Source organism: Pteropus medius, unplaced genomic scaffold (genome assembly GCF_902729225.1).
Source record: "Pteropus medius unplaced genomic scaffold, Ma_sr-lr_union100, whole genome shotgun sequence".
NCBI lineage: Eukaryota > Metazoa > Chordata > Mammalia > Chiroptera > Pteropodidae > Pteropus > Pteropus medius.
In genome coordinates, this window is record NW_024354503.1 from 13,806,503 (window position 1) to 13,821,560 (window position 15,058).

Consider the following 15,058-nt stretch of genomic DNA (forward strand, 5'->3'; position numbering starts at 1 on the left):
TGAGGCTCTTCTAAGGTAGTTGGTCTGGTCATGATTTTTACTTCTAAGGTTAAATTTTATCATTTATATTTTGCTAAGAAAACTTTTATTTTTCTTTAGGTTTTCATATTTGTTGCAGTAGCAGCAATTAATAGTTGCTTAACCATACATCCATTCTCATTTTCTTCCTTAGCAACAGAACTCTCTTTGTTTTGGGCAGTGTTGCCTAAACAGAAGTCTATATTTTCCAGCCACCCTTGAAGTCAGGTATTATTGTGTGACAAGTCTTTGAGATTTGGGGGAAGCCTACTTCAAATGAGCTGCCTTTATTCCTTCTCTTGGTCTGAAACTCAAGTAGTGGCTGGAGCTCTAACAGCCTCCCTGTTTTAACTTTGGGTGGTGAACACACAAGGCAATATACATACGACATATTATTGAATTATACACTTGAAACTTAAATAATTTTATTAACCAATATCACTCCAATAAATTTAATTTAAAAAAATTTAAAAACGATTTGCGTGTGAAAGCCAAGCACAAGGGTGGTGGAGCAGACACTAGGTTGCAGATGACATTGTAGAGTTATCATAGCAGCACTGGACTGCTTTACGATCCTTTTCTTTACATGAGAGAAAAAATAAGATTCCATTTTGTTTAAAATGCTGTTATATGGGGGTGTTCTTTGATATGTATTTAAACCTATTTCTGAAGAATACGGAAGTCATAGGTTTACATTTAGTATAAGTATGTTCTTTGCTACCCAAATCTATTCAGTTCCTGAATTAAAATAATTAGAATTTAGACAGGAAATTCTGATAACTAAGGACATAATGTTACCAGAATCTGCTTGTTTCTGAGTTTTTGATGGAGATTTATCCAAAGCTTATCCTAATTGATATTATTTCTGTATTTGGATTATGAAAAGTTAAAGAAGTTGTTTTCTTTCAAACCTGAAGAATAATCATTCCTTATATTGTTTATATTTATTCTCTTATTCTTTAATTAATCTCTGAGAGAGTTATCAATTTTAATAGTCTAAAAGAATCAGCACTTAAATTGATTTATTAGTTCTACATTGTTTTTTCTGTGTTCTCTTTAATTTTTCTCTTTCTCCCTCTTTCTGGTTTATTTTATTGTTCTTTGTTCCCTAATTTCTTAAGATTAGGACTTATCAGTAACTAAACTTATGTCTATTAATTTTCTTGTAATTACAGTTTTAACTCTGACCCATGACTTCCTATTTTCATTTGCCCATCCATGTAATTTTCAATAAGAGGTTTGATTTTTTTTTTTTTTTTTTGCTCTGCGGAGTGTATGCCAAGTATTTAGTGCTTTTACATCATCATCATTTTTTATTTCTGATTTTGTAGCAATTTTAACAGACAATATAAGCTTTATGTTTTGTATGTTTAAAATTTGTCCATATTGTGTGTATATGTGTATAGCCAAATACATGCAATTCTTATTTCTGTTTTGTGGACATAAGAAAAAGTTAGAATTCTGCATTCAAGAACAGATGTAAGAATGAATGTAAGAACGGATGGAGATGCATGTTTGTGTGTGTGTACTTATATACACATACATACATAAAATAAACACATATGATTATAATATTTAGTTCATCTATATCTTTACTCTAAAACTTTTTCTACTAGATCTGGCCCATTCTGAGAGAGATATATGGAAAACTTGCTTCAAAAAGACATTTTTTTAACTAAGCTCTTGAATTTGTGGATTTTATGTCATATAGTTAGTTTCTGTCTTATCTGAAACACAGGTGTATATCTGTTATATCTTCATAAATTGTGATTTTTATTATTAACACTGTATTTCCTATATTAATATTATCTGCTATCTTTTTAATGCAGATATTTACTGATACTCCCTTATTCATGTCTTAATATCGAGAATACTTGTTTCAAATAACATAAACATTTATTTTTAAAGTAAATCTGACAGTCTTTTAATTAGAAGATTCAGCTATTTCAAATTTTAACTTTTTATCTTATTTTCTAATTATTAATTTTACATTTCCTCTTTCTGTTTTTCCTTATTTCTTAATTTTATGTTACCCCTAATGCCTCTTTTTTTGCTTGTTAATTTTTTAATTTTCCTATCCTTTTACATTCCGATAGTAGTTACCTTTCCTTTCTTGAAACTCACCCTCAAACACATTTTTCTGCCATTATGTAAAAACAAAATGTCAACTATTGTTTCCATTAAGGTGCTTTATTCCTCTGCCTCTCCCCATAAGATGAGACTTTTTAATAATGCTTTTATTTTTCTGTACTGCATTTCCCCAGGTAACATTTAGAACACTTTTACTTCTCTATTCCTCTAAATTTCTACATTTTACTGAGTCAGTTAAGTATTTTTAATTCCATATTATTAATAGCAGTATGTTTCTTCTATTTCAAGAATCTTTAAAAGTCTGTCATCAATATCTAACTAGGTTTAGTCATATTTAATCACTTATAGAAGAGTTCTTTTTTAATTTTTAATTTGTTTTCAGTTTTATTAAGATATAATAGATATACAGCACTGTATAAGTTTAAGGTGTTCCTATATTGTGAAATGATGACCTTAGTAATTTTAGTTAACATCCATCATCTCACATAGATATAAAAAAAATATTTTAAAGTATTTTTAAATAGACTATTTTTAGAACAGTTTTAAGTTTACAACACATTTGAGGAGAACGTATAGATTTCCCATCTAGCTCCCTTCCCCCATACTTTTACAACCTCTCCCATTATCAATATCACCCACCAGAGTTCACTCTTGATATTGTACATGCTATGGATTTGGACAAATGTATAGTGACATGTATTCACAATTTAAGTGTTCTTGTGCTGGGTGACTTTTGTCTTGTTACAATCTTTGGTTTAAAGTTCATTTTGCCTGATATAAATATAGCTACCCCTGCTTTCTTTTGGTTTCCATTGCATGGAAAATCTTTTCCCATCCCTTCACTTTCAGTCTCTGTGTGTCCTTACATCTGAAGTGAGTCTCTTGTGGACAACATATAGTTGAGTATTGTATTTTTATTTATTCAGTTACTCTGCATCTTTTGATTAGATAATTTAGTACAGATATTCTTTGATTTATGATGGGATTACATCCTGATACACCCATTATAAGTTGAAAATATCATGTCGAAAATACATTTAATGCACCTAACCTGCTGAACGTCATAGTTGAGCCTAGCCTGCCCAACACATGCTCAGAACACTTACAGTTCAAAGTTAGGCAGAATCATCTAATACAAAGCCTATTTTATAATAAAATGTTTAATATCTCATGTAATTTATACATATCACTGTTTATACATATCACTGCTACACCATCATAAAGTCAAAAAATCGTTAAGTTGAACTCTCATAAGTTAGAGATTGTCAGTAGCTATGGATTTAATTGTTTTCTGGCTGTTTTGTAATTTCTTTGTTTCTCTTTTATGATTTGATGATTTTCTCTTATAGTATGCTTGGATTCCTTTATCTTTTATGTATCTATAGGTTTTTGCTTTGTGATTATCATGAGACATATAAACTTTTATAGTTGTAAAAGTCAATTTCAAGCTGATAACTTCACTTCAGATGCATACTAAAAGCTCTCCTCCCCCCATATTTTATGTTTTTAATGTCACAAATTACATCTCTTTGCCTTGTGTATCCATTAACACAGTGTTGTAGTTACAGATTTTTAAAGATATTTTCTTGTAAACTTCATACCAGATTTATAGGTGATTTACCCACGATCATTAAGACATTTGAGTGTTCTGAATTTAACTATGTATTTACCTTTACCAGTGAGGTTTATACTTTCATATGTTTTCCTGTTACTAATTAGCATTCTTTTGTTTCAGCTTGAAGAAGTCCTTTTTTATTTTTTAATGCCTGTATAGTACTTATGAATTCCTTCAGCTTTTGCTTGTCTGGATAATTTTTGATTTCTCCTTTAATATTGAAAGAGAATTGCAAGGTGAAGTATTCTTGGTTGCTAAGTTTTTTGTTCTTTGTTTTTTTTTTCCCAACACTTTCTATATATGATACCACTCTCTTCTGGCCTGCAAAGTTTCTGCTGATAAATCTGAGGATCTTATAGGGATTACATTGTAGGTAACAAGTTGATTTTCCCTTGTTGCTTTTAAAATTCTCTCCTTTAACTTTTGACAATTTACTTATGTGTCTCAGGTTGGGTCTCTTTCCATTCATCATTTTTGGAATTCTGCGAGTGTCCTAGATCTGGATATCTATTTCTTTCTCCAGGTTAGGGCAGTTATCTGCCATCATCGTCATCATCATCATCATCATTATTTTGAATAAGCTTCTGCCCCTTTCTCTCTTACTTCTCTTCCTGGGATCCCTAGACCTTGGTGAGCAACTTTATGACCATTAATTTGAACGCTTTATGAGGTTAACCATTTGTCTCCATTTTATTAAGGTCTTTTTTGGAGTTTTATCTTCTTTGTTTGAAACATATTCCTTTATTTCTTCATTTTCTTGATTTTCTGTGTTGATTTCTGTGCATTCGATAAAAGCCACCTCTCCTAATCTTGATGGGTTAATCTTATGTAGTTAATGAAACATATCATTTAGCTTGTTCCTAACTCTTGGTTGTCTCTCAAATTTTGTGGTTTTCTAAACTGTTTGTTCTTAGAGGCTCCCGGTAATTGAAAGTGTTCCAAGACCTGTTTAGATGTAAGTATTTATTGTTCACCTAATGTGTAGGAGTTGCTCAGCCATTTACTAGGTTTCTTTCAGAAGAAATTGTTCCATGTGTAGTTGCAGATTCTGTGTGTCTGTTGGAGAAGCTGAATTCAGGAGTCTCCTCTGTTGGCATCTTGGATCAGAAATCCTTGTATATCTTTGGTGAGGTGTCTGTTAAGGTCTTTGGCCTATATTTTAATCAGATTCTTTGGTTTTTGTTGTTGTTTAATTGACTTGTAAGAGTTCTTTGTGTATTTTAGATAAGTTCTTTATTAGATATACTTTTGCAACTATTTTCTCCCAGTTTGTGGCTTTTTTCCCCCATTTTCTTTACATTGACTTTAGCAGAGTAGAAAATTTGAATTTCAATGAAATGCAGTTTATCAGTTATTTCTTTCATGGATTGCGCCTTTGGAATTTCATTGAAGAAGTCATTGCCAAACCCAAAGTTATCTACATTTTCTCCTAGGTTACCTTGAAAGAGTTTTATAGTTTTACATTTTATATTTAGGTCTGTGATCCATATTGAATAAATTTTTGTGAAAGGTGTAAGGTCTGTGTATAAATTCACTTTCTTGCATGTGGATCTAGTTTCAGCATCATTTATTAAAAAGACTATATTTGTTCCATTTTATTGCCTTCGTTTTTTTGTCAAATATCAGTTGAATATGATTACTAGCTGTAGTTGTTTTGTAGATATTCTTTATCGAGTTGAGAAAGCTTTTTTTATTTCTTGTTTATTGAGAGATTTTTTTTAATCATAAATGGGTGTTAGATTTTGTCAGTTGCTTTTTCTGCATCTGTTGATGCAATCATGTGGTTTTTCTTCTTTAGTCTGTTGAAGTGTATTACATTCATTGATTTTGAATGTTGAACCAGCCTTGTATACCTGAGATAAATGCCACTGGGTCACAGTATATAATTTTTATCATAAATTGTTAAATTTGATTTGCCTATTTTTGAGGATTTTTGCATCTACGTTCATAAGTATTGGTCTATTGTTTCATTTTCTTGAACTGTCATTGACTGGTTTTGTCTCAAGGTAATACTGGCCTCATAGAATGAGATAGAAAGTATTCCCTTCGCTTATATCTTCTAAAAGAAATTGTAGAGAGATTATAAAGAGATTGCGTTGGTATAATTTTTCCTAAAGTGTTTGGTAGCATTCACCATTGAACCTATTTGGTCCTGGTGCTTTTTGTTGTAGAAGGTTATTAATTATTAATTCAATTTTTAAATAGATACAGGCCTATTTAGATGTTGTAATTCTTCTTGTGTGAGTTTTGGTTGATTGAATCTTTTAAGAAATTGGTCTGTTTCAGCCGCGTTATTAAATTTGTAGACATAGAATTGTTCATAGCATTCCCTTATTATTTTTTTAATGTTTGTGGGATCTGTAGTGATGTCCTATCTTTCATTTCTGATTTTTGTCATTTGTATCCCCTTTCTTTTTTCCGTTACCATAATTAGCATCTTACTGTTTTTATTGATCTTTTCACAGAACGAGCTTTTTGTTTAGTTGCATTTTTTCTCCTCTATTTCCCTGAATTCCTGCATTTTACTGAGTTATTTTTTAATCTATAGTATTATTGACAGTACATTTCTTCTTTTTCAAGAATCTTTAATAGCCTTCTTATAGTTTTAATCAATTCTAGCTAACTTTCCCCCTACCCCCATTTTGTCTTCTGTTTCAATTCAAATGTCTTTCTATTCTAACTAATTTATTACTTGGCTGAAGTTTATTACCAAGTTTATTACTCTAGGGTAATATGGGTAAATATATTTGCATACTTTACTCTAGGGTAAATATATTTGCATACTTTGTATATTGTAAACGTTTTTCTTTACGATGTGGAAGAATAAAATAGTTGTGGTTTCGAAAATGAATCCATATCTGTCATTATATAGTATATGTTTAAATATTTAGAAGTTATAAATCAGTCTAATTATTACATGAAATTTGTTCCATCCCCTATTTTGGCAAATATCTTTCTAACAATCTGGACTGCTAGGTTCAAATTTAGAAATACCTGACTTCACAGAGTTTCATACTGGAAAGTTGTGACAGCCTTAAGTCCATCTCCCTTCTCTTTCTTCTCTAGCTCCATGATGAAAGGTGTCTCACACACGTGTGTGGATACTCCAGCCCCTCACATCCAGATTCACGCTTAGGGCTGCACACACTCATAGCATGTCTGACCTTAAGAAGATATACCCTGCGAAGAGCCCCTTCATGTCTTGGAAGTTGTAGGGTTCTAGGATGTGGGACACAGGCTGTGAGTGGATCTCCCCACTTGTTGCCATGGACTCTCCTTTCTGTGGAACTCAACTCTGCTGATAAAAATCCTAATTTTTTTTTTTTTTTTTTGTAAGTATTTTGCACTGTTCCTCCCCCACTCACCCAGATGATTGCCTTAGGGGGTCCCTTTTGCTCTTTTCTCTTTGAGTTTGGAGCCTCTCAGTAATTTCTCTTACCTCTATTTCTTAATGTTTTGGATATTGCTGTTTCTCAATCAGTCTTTCACCCATCTAATTCTGTTGAATTTTTATATTTTAGGAATTCCTTAAAGTTTTGGCCCACTAATGCCATTCATTTTTGCCCACTAATGCCAACACCCCCCGGTGTTGTTTTGATTTATTATTTTTCCCCCCAAATATGCATTTTTAAATTTCATAAAATTTTAGGCAAGAAGAAAAGTTAAAGCATGGATATTTTTTAATTTTAATGTATATTTATGTTGTGTTCATTGCATTTTTTATTAATAAGACAACATTTGATTACAAAAGTAAAAACATATTTTTGTTTTAGGGGGGTTGGTTTTATTTCTGTTGTTAGCATTTCCCATGCCACAATTGTATTTGGCCTTGCAGAAATCTGGGAGTTTATTCATTTAATGAATGAACATTTCTTACATACCTACCAAGAGCAAAATTGTACACCAAGTACTAAATAGGATAACATCTGCCTTACCTGAGAGGTTATAGTCCAGTACAGTGATCAATACTGAAATGAATATACAGTTGACACTTGAAAAACAAGAGTATGAACTGAACAAGTCCACTTAAATAAGGATTATTTTCAATAAATATACAGCCAACCCTCTGTTTCCCCAGGTTTTTCACCCACAGATTTAACCAACTGCAGATTGAAAACGGTATTTTTGATCAGTGATTGGGATTCATGGATATTGGGGGCCAACTGTATGCATTGTTCTGTGCCACTTTATATAAGGGACTTGAGCATCTGCAGATTCTGATATCCATGGGAGGTCTTAGAACCAATCCCCCACGAGTACTGAAGGACTATAGTTAAGTCAAAAGTTATCTGTGGATTTTTGACTGTGTAGGGGTCAGTATCCTTAACCCCCATGTTATTCAAGGATCAACTGTACTACTAACAAAGATGTAATGTTTGAGATAGTACAGTGGTTCAGTGAGAGAGAGGTTAGTTCTTCCTCTAAGAATCAGCGAAAACCTCATGTAGGAAATAATTTTTATGCTAGTGTAGGCAGTAGTGATGTCTGATCTTACAGAGATTAGAAATCATAGAATTAGATAGTGGAAGGTATAGGAAAGAGAATAGTTCGAGAAAAATGAATCATTCATTTTTAGGGGAATATAACACACATGAAGAATAACAAAGGGAAACAGAAAAATTTTAAAGATTTTCTGAAGCTATGCCCCTGCGATTTTTTCCAGTTCTCTATTTTCATTGTAGGGTAGAAATTTCACATGTATGATTTATCTATTTATTATCTCTCTTTATTTACAAATAGGTTTGTTCTCTAATGATAATCCAAACCACAGGAGATAGTTATAACGTTCTGTAGTTTTTCTTTATTTTTGCTTCAAGGTTTAATGAAATATTAAAGGAGAAGTAAATATTATTAAGAGACATGCTTAAATGCAGACTGAATTTTCTTTTACATTGCCTCCTCTCTCCAGAGACAGATCCTACTTCAAATAAATATTTCCTCGTATCAAAAAAAAAAAAAAAATTTAAACTACCAGACCACATTTAATAGAAATCGAAGACTTTTAAAGTTTTGAGTTTATTTTTCAGTTGCTATTCTTAGATAATAATCTAAGATAACTTCATGTCAGTTCATGGCTTAGTTTGAGGCAGAGAGACTAGAGCATCTAGATTTCCAGGGTTTAACAACAGGCTGAATGGTTATAGGACATAGAATGGAAAGATAGGCTGTATATGGGGAGCATACCTTTTATTCTGAGCTGATTCTAAGTAAGTAGTCATTAACATTACTCATTAGGCCTCAACTTAATCATTTTGACAGGAAAAAGTAGCTAGTTATTAAGTGTGGATTTAAATTTTAAAAATGTTTGGCTATGTATACTGACTATATATAATATTATTTCACTCTATTATAGTTTAAAAAAAAAATGCCTTCAGTACCAGGTCTTCCTAGGTGGTCTCCCATCCAAGTACTAACCAGGCCTGACCCTGCTTAGCTTCTGCGATCAGCCAGGATCGAGCATGTTCAAGGCAGTATGGCCATAGACCTTACAAAAGCATTTTGATGTTAAAGAGTCTTTGACTTTGCTGGCCAGTGTAAGTCAGGAAGAGCCTGTTTGTACCACAGAAAATATCAGAATCTCTGCCCAAGTTATTTTTTTTCCTTCTTACAGTATATTCTCTGTGATATCAGACATAGTAATAGGATGAACATCTCCATCTGGTAATCATTACCTGTAGCTTGTATGTGTCTTCTGGAAGTTAACTTTTAATGTTAAACAAAGGAAGCTGATCAAAACCAGCTGTAAAACTTTTGCATAGTTCATATTTTATACAGTCAGCATTAGGTTACCATTCACATGACTGCATGTCTGAAGTTAAAAAAAAAAAAGTTAAATCTTTTCCTTTTATTAGAATTAATGTAATCCTGATTTTATAGTTAACACAACTTTAATTGTTTCCTTGTTTGGCAGGAAAATTTAATGCAGTTGGCATCACTGTGTATGTATTTTACACACCTTGGAGAAATAATGGCTCATTTATTGACTATATGTACCACAATTAATGTATTTTGGATACAGTCAAAATAAAAACAGTAGGTTGAAATATAATTTTCTAATTTAAAATTATGGGGTTAGTAAATGTAGAAACTTGCCAGCTAAACATGTAACAGGCCATTAAATATATTATGTGAACTAATTATATAGATATTGAAAATTACTCTAGTAATACCCCCCTGGACACATGGCATTTATTATAATCCTAGGTACATGCAAACATAGTAATTTTAGATCATTATTATTTATGATAAGAAATGACTCAGAATTTTAAATCAAGAAGACTTTTTTTCTCCCTTAACTGAATTTAGAAGAACTATAGAATTTGGAAGAATCAGAACATTCTGGGCAGTGTTCTGCATACTATTGGTACATTGTATATGTTAAATAATAGTTTCTTCTGCCTGGAACTTAACAGTTATATAAATAGCAATTTTGAAATCACAAAGAGGCACGCGAATTTATAACAGCACATGCTTTTGCAGGATCTGTAACAACAGTATTGACGACTTGCTATCATGAGATGAAATTTTGTAATGAGAAAATGCACTAGATAATGTTATGACTCAGGCATAGCAACCTAGGCAGAGGACAGTGAACATTTCTCTCCCAAAGAAATATTTTGACATTCAGTGGTGGTTTTGCAAGTAATTAACACTGTTTTGTTGGAAATGTTTTAGTCTGGTTGAAAATGTTCTAGTCTGGTGAAACCTAAGGATTGCTCACAAAGACCATGTAGGCAGAGAAGCCAAGGACAGTTTCAACCATCTGAGTATAGCAATAGCATAATGCTAAGTACGACCATATCTGGTATTAGTACCCACTGTTTACAGGTGCTTTTCTGGGGCCTTGGTTACTGTCAAGCTTTAAGAAAATATTCTGAAATGTACAAGCACATAAATGAAAAGTAATTGATAGCAAACAATAATTTTAAAAATATTGTAATTGTAGGTTTCATTTCTGCAAATAGTGACACATTCTATTTTTAAAAGATATGAGATAATTGTATGCTGAAAGGCACTGAACCATTTTATATGAGAATTGACAAAGTTTTTGTTCCTTAGGAAAGAGATTTAGATAATATTTTACTTTAATTGTAGTATCTGTATTGGAACATTTAACTCAGTTTAAGATGTGTTCATTTTTAACACAAAAACAAATAATTTAGAATACCTAACAAATGCTTGAAACTCAATATATGTATATTAAATTACTTATTGTACAAAGAAGGCTTATTAGTTACATTTAACACTTTTTCTTAGACTATATATAGAAAATACACATAGATAAATACACATATATGTAATATATGTAAATATACATATTTGTCTATATAAAATTGGCAGAAATTCCCCACAGATTTTAGTTACTCCCTTCAGGGAGCTTTAACAATTCTACACTGCCATGTGACCACTGCTCTAAAAAGGAATAACATTTCCATTACTTTAGCAAATTCTCCTTTCTAGTCATAACCTCCCACTGCTCTCAGGTGATTTCTATAACAGATTGGCTTGTCTCCTTGGATTTCATTCATTTATAATGGAATCATGTAGAGTATACCCTTTTGTGTCTATTTTCCTTGGATTTGTTCATATTTTTATTTTACACACAGTAGTAATATCACACTGCGATTGTTATTTTTGTTTCCTTAATGATGAATGAGATTCAGCACCTATTGTGTGTGCATGTACACGTGCATTTATTGGCTATTCATATATCTTCCTTTGTTATGTGTCTTCAATTTTTTCCCTGTTTTTATTGGGTAATTTATACTTTCCGTGTTTTGTCCAATAAATTTCTGTGTACTCTAAAGTCATAAAGATTCTTAGGTTTTCTTCTGATATTTTTATTGTTAGGAATTTTATGCTTACGTCTGTGACCCACATCAAATTTTTATGTATGAAATGAGATAAATATTGGAGCTTATTTTTTTTATCCAGTTGTTTCAGCAACATTTGTTACCCATTTCCAGTAACATTTTTGAAACTAGATAAAGGACCAAGTGATTTTTATTTGTACAGTTCATCAACATTCCTATTCTCTTGGCTCCAATGAATTTAATTGTAGTTTGTCCACTAAATGAATCTGCTAAACTGCCATAGCATTTCAACAAATAGAAGAAATCATGCATCCTAGTTTTCTGATCTCTTCCATAGGTATAAGCACAGACCAGTTACTTTTGTTTGTCAATATGGAGTGACCTTTGGTGAATTTGTATCTGATTTCTATCTTACACTTCTCCTTATAATCTTACTTTATCCTTTTTCCCTCCTCTTCTCAAAGCTGAATGTAAAGGTATGAATCAGTACTTCACAAAGCTAGCAACCATAAGATATTAAGTATTTTCTAAAACTATTTAGCTGAGTTTTTAGAACATGATGCCCCTAACATGTTTTAGGTGTTGTAGTGTAATGTAATGGTTGAAGCCCAATGGCTCTTCTATATAAGATTTCTTAGGATTCTGTGTTCATTTTAGGAACACATTTTGATGACTCACATTAGTGAATTCATCAAAAAAAAAGATTTTTAGTTTTTAAAATTAAATAATATATTTTGTTTAGTCTATTTTCACTCTAGACTTATAAACTATTAATTTGAATTTGGGATTATGGGCGATTTTTATCTTCATTATACTTTTTGATATTTTCCAAGTTTTCCATGATAAACATGTATTGTGTTTATTACCAGGAAAGAAAGAGTAGACATTAACAGTGTCTGAGGATGGAATACGTTCTCTAAGCTTTTGGCAATGCCTAATTAATTAACAAGACATATTTAGATATTGAGTATTTTGGTTAACGAATTTTCAAGTTAATGCAAGTAGAAGGTGGAAAAAATTGACCTGCTAGAATACTTTCAGTTGGTGTATTTAATTATAGTGTTTGGGCTATATAGACCTATATATTTCAATAATACTGCTTGCCATACATTTCCTGGGTAGATAATGAAGACTTTCGGCCAAAGGTTCAGCCAAAATGATGTTTATGAGTATAGATAAATAAGGGACAGAAAACAGACTATAAAAGAAAAGTAATTTCTTTCCAATTTGTATTTGGGCAAATAAACAGTAGAGAGCATCAAGAAATTTTAGAAATGACAGGGAAACAAATAATACCATTATTTTGTGGACTCAAATGATTTTTATTTCAACCTTTTTGCTTTCTGATGTTTGAATTTGTAGTGTGACACAGCTGTTATTGCCTGGATCCTTCCTATAAGATAGAGAGGGGGTCCAGGTTGAAGAGTGCTTGTCCAGATCTGGGACTAAAACCTAGGAGCTGATTGGGAAGCAGCGTCAGTATACAGAAGAACATGAGTACTAATCACTCTGCATCAAAAAGATTCTGAAGAGTCAGAATTCTAAGTCAGAGTTTCTCAAACTGTTGGAAGTAAAGATCAAGTTTTGTTTTTCTTTTTTTTGTTTTTTAACCTTCACCAGTTTTATAAAATGCAATAAAAAATATCAAAATGTTATAGATGTTTCTAAACACTCTTATTTTCTGTTCTTATCTTTATATAGACTGATAACAGGTTATGGTCTGGCTCTGGTCAGGGCCCACATTTCGAGTGGCATTGATAAGAAAGTTTTGTTATCAGTTTAATTGGCAGTGTATTGTTTTTTCTTAGTGCTAAAATAATGGTGCTCTTACACTTGATGATGGTAGAGGTTTGATGAAATATTTGGTATATATTGTTTAATTTCACTAAAAGCAGAATCTCTGGAATCAGACTGCCTGTTTAACTTTAAGGTAAGTCTCGTATCCCTTTTAAGCCTCTGTCTACTCATTGTAAAATGGGGGTAATATTAGTCCCTACCTCATAGCATTGTTGTGATGATTAAATAAGAAAAGTCATGGAAATTGCTTTGCATGACATACTAAGACTGTCATATATATTAAGGCATATTTTTATCCTAGAAACTCAGTGGCAGGCCACTGTAGAGAGGTGGTTAGCATACTTGGTCTGGTTGAGAAAGGTCACAGGAGATTATGTCTCTTTATAGAGCTGTCAAGGACCAATAACTTCAAGTTTAATTCAGGGCATACCAAATGCCTCTGTATTTCTTTTGATAGGTCTGGGTATCAGGAATCTGTTACATTTGAAAGAGAGAAGTCATATGTATGGGTTGAAATAGGTCTTTAGTAAACAATTGATACAAAATCAAGGTCTGATTCCCAGGAAGGGATCTGATAAAAGCTACAGTGCACCATCAGGACTCAATTTTGAGAGACTGATGTTCAAGTCAGGACTTTAGTCCCAGAAGAAGACTGGAGTGCAAGCTAATAAGCAAGACTAGACTCCCAGTCTGAAGGTATCTTGTACCTGACAGTTCTGGGAGAGCTATGTCTTAGTTTACATGTGAATATATAAGAACTTATATTGGATATCAGGCACATCGTATATCAGGCTAAGACAACAGATTCTCTTTTGCCTTTTCTGGCTGTTGACTCTTTCTCATTGGCTCATTGGCACCATGTCTAGGAAGGGCTGAGTTTGTAGGTTAATGATTTTTAAGGGATATAGTGGGGCAAAGCAAAGGCAGGGAAATAATGAAGTTATATGATTAGGTAGGTTTCTGTGACTTTTGCAGCTTGTAAAAAATGTTTTTGACAAATAACTTTACAACTTAAATTAGCTCTTCTTGATGCTGGCGTAGCGAATCCTTAGTTCAGTGTCTCATGGGATAAAAAAAAAGTTAGGTTTCCCAGATGTCTCATAACCATGGCTTCATTGTTCTATCTCTAAATGAACTTGAATCCCTTGCCAAATAGAAACCTGCCTGAAATGAAGATACATTTCTACTACTGTATTCATTTTTTTCATTTTACATTTTCCAGAAGGGTAAGCAGAGACAAAATACTGAGAAACTTCTTTTTCAGTCTTGGGTTTATTACTCTTTATCAGATTTTTAAAATATTAAAGCATAGTTAACATATTATGGTAGGAATAAATGGCAAAAGACTTACAAGGAAGAGGAAATATGGCTTTATGGCTCAGATGTTTGTTGCTTATACATCTGCCTTATTTTCTGTGATACTGTTGGTGTTGTCGAACTCAGTGATATGGGCTGCGTACTGTACACTGGTAGTGACAGTCGCTTCCATGTCATCACTCCACTTCGGAAAAGAAATTGCTTCCATTTTCTTGGCTGTTGTTTATGCGTGTAACCCCTTCAGCAGAAACTTGTATCTTTGAGCACTGAGTAAGAATAGATTGGCTCCTATAGTTTATGGACTGGCTTTGGGGTAGTCTGAAAAGATCAGAAATATACTTTTGATCTGCAAGCTTTATATATTCTCATACATCTCATCACATTTTAACTCTAGACTGGGTTGCAA

At 32.4% G+C, this 15,058-nt stretch overlaps 1 protein-coding gene and 1 pseudogene across 6 annotated transcripts in view; one reads left to right on the forward strand and one right to left on the reverse strand.

The window, feature by feature from the left end:
- Positions 1-15,058, forward strand: part of SUPT3H (SPT3 homolog, SAGA and STAGA complex component) — a 418,239-nt gene that overhangs the window by 222,545 nt on the left and 180,636 nt on the right. The gene's annotated exons all lie outside the window — the stretch shown is intronic.
- LOC120596427 (uncharacterized) lies at positions 9,091-9,209 on the reverse strand (annotated as a pseudogene).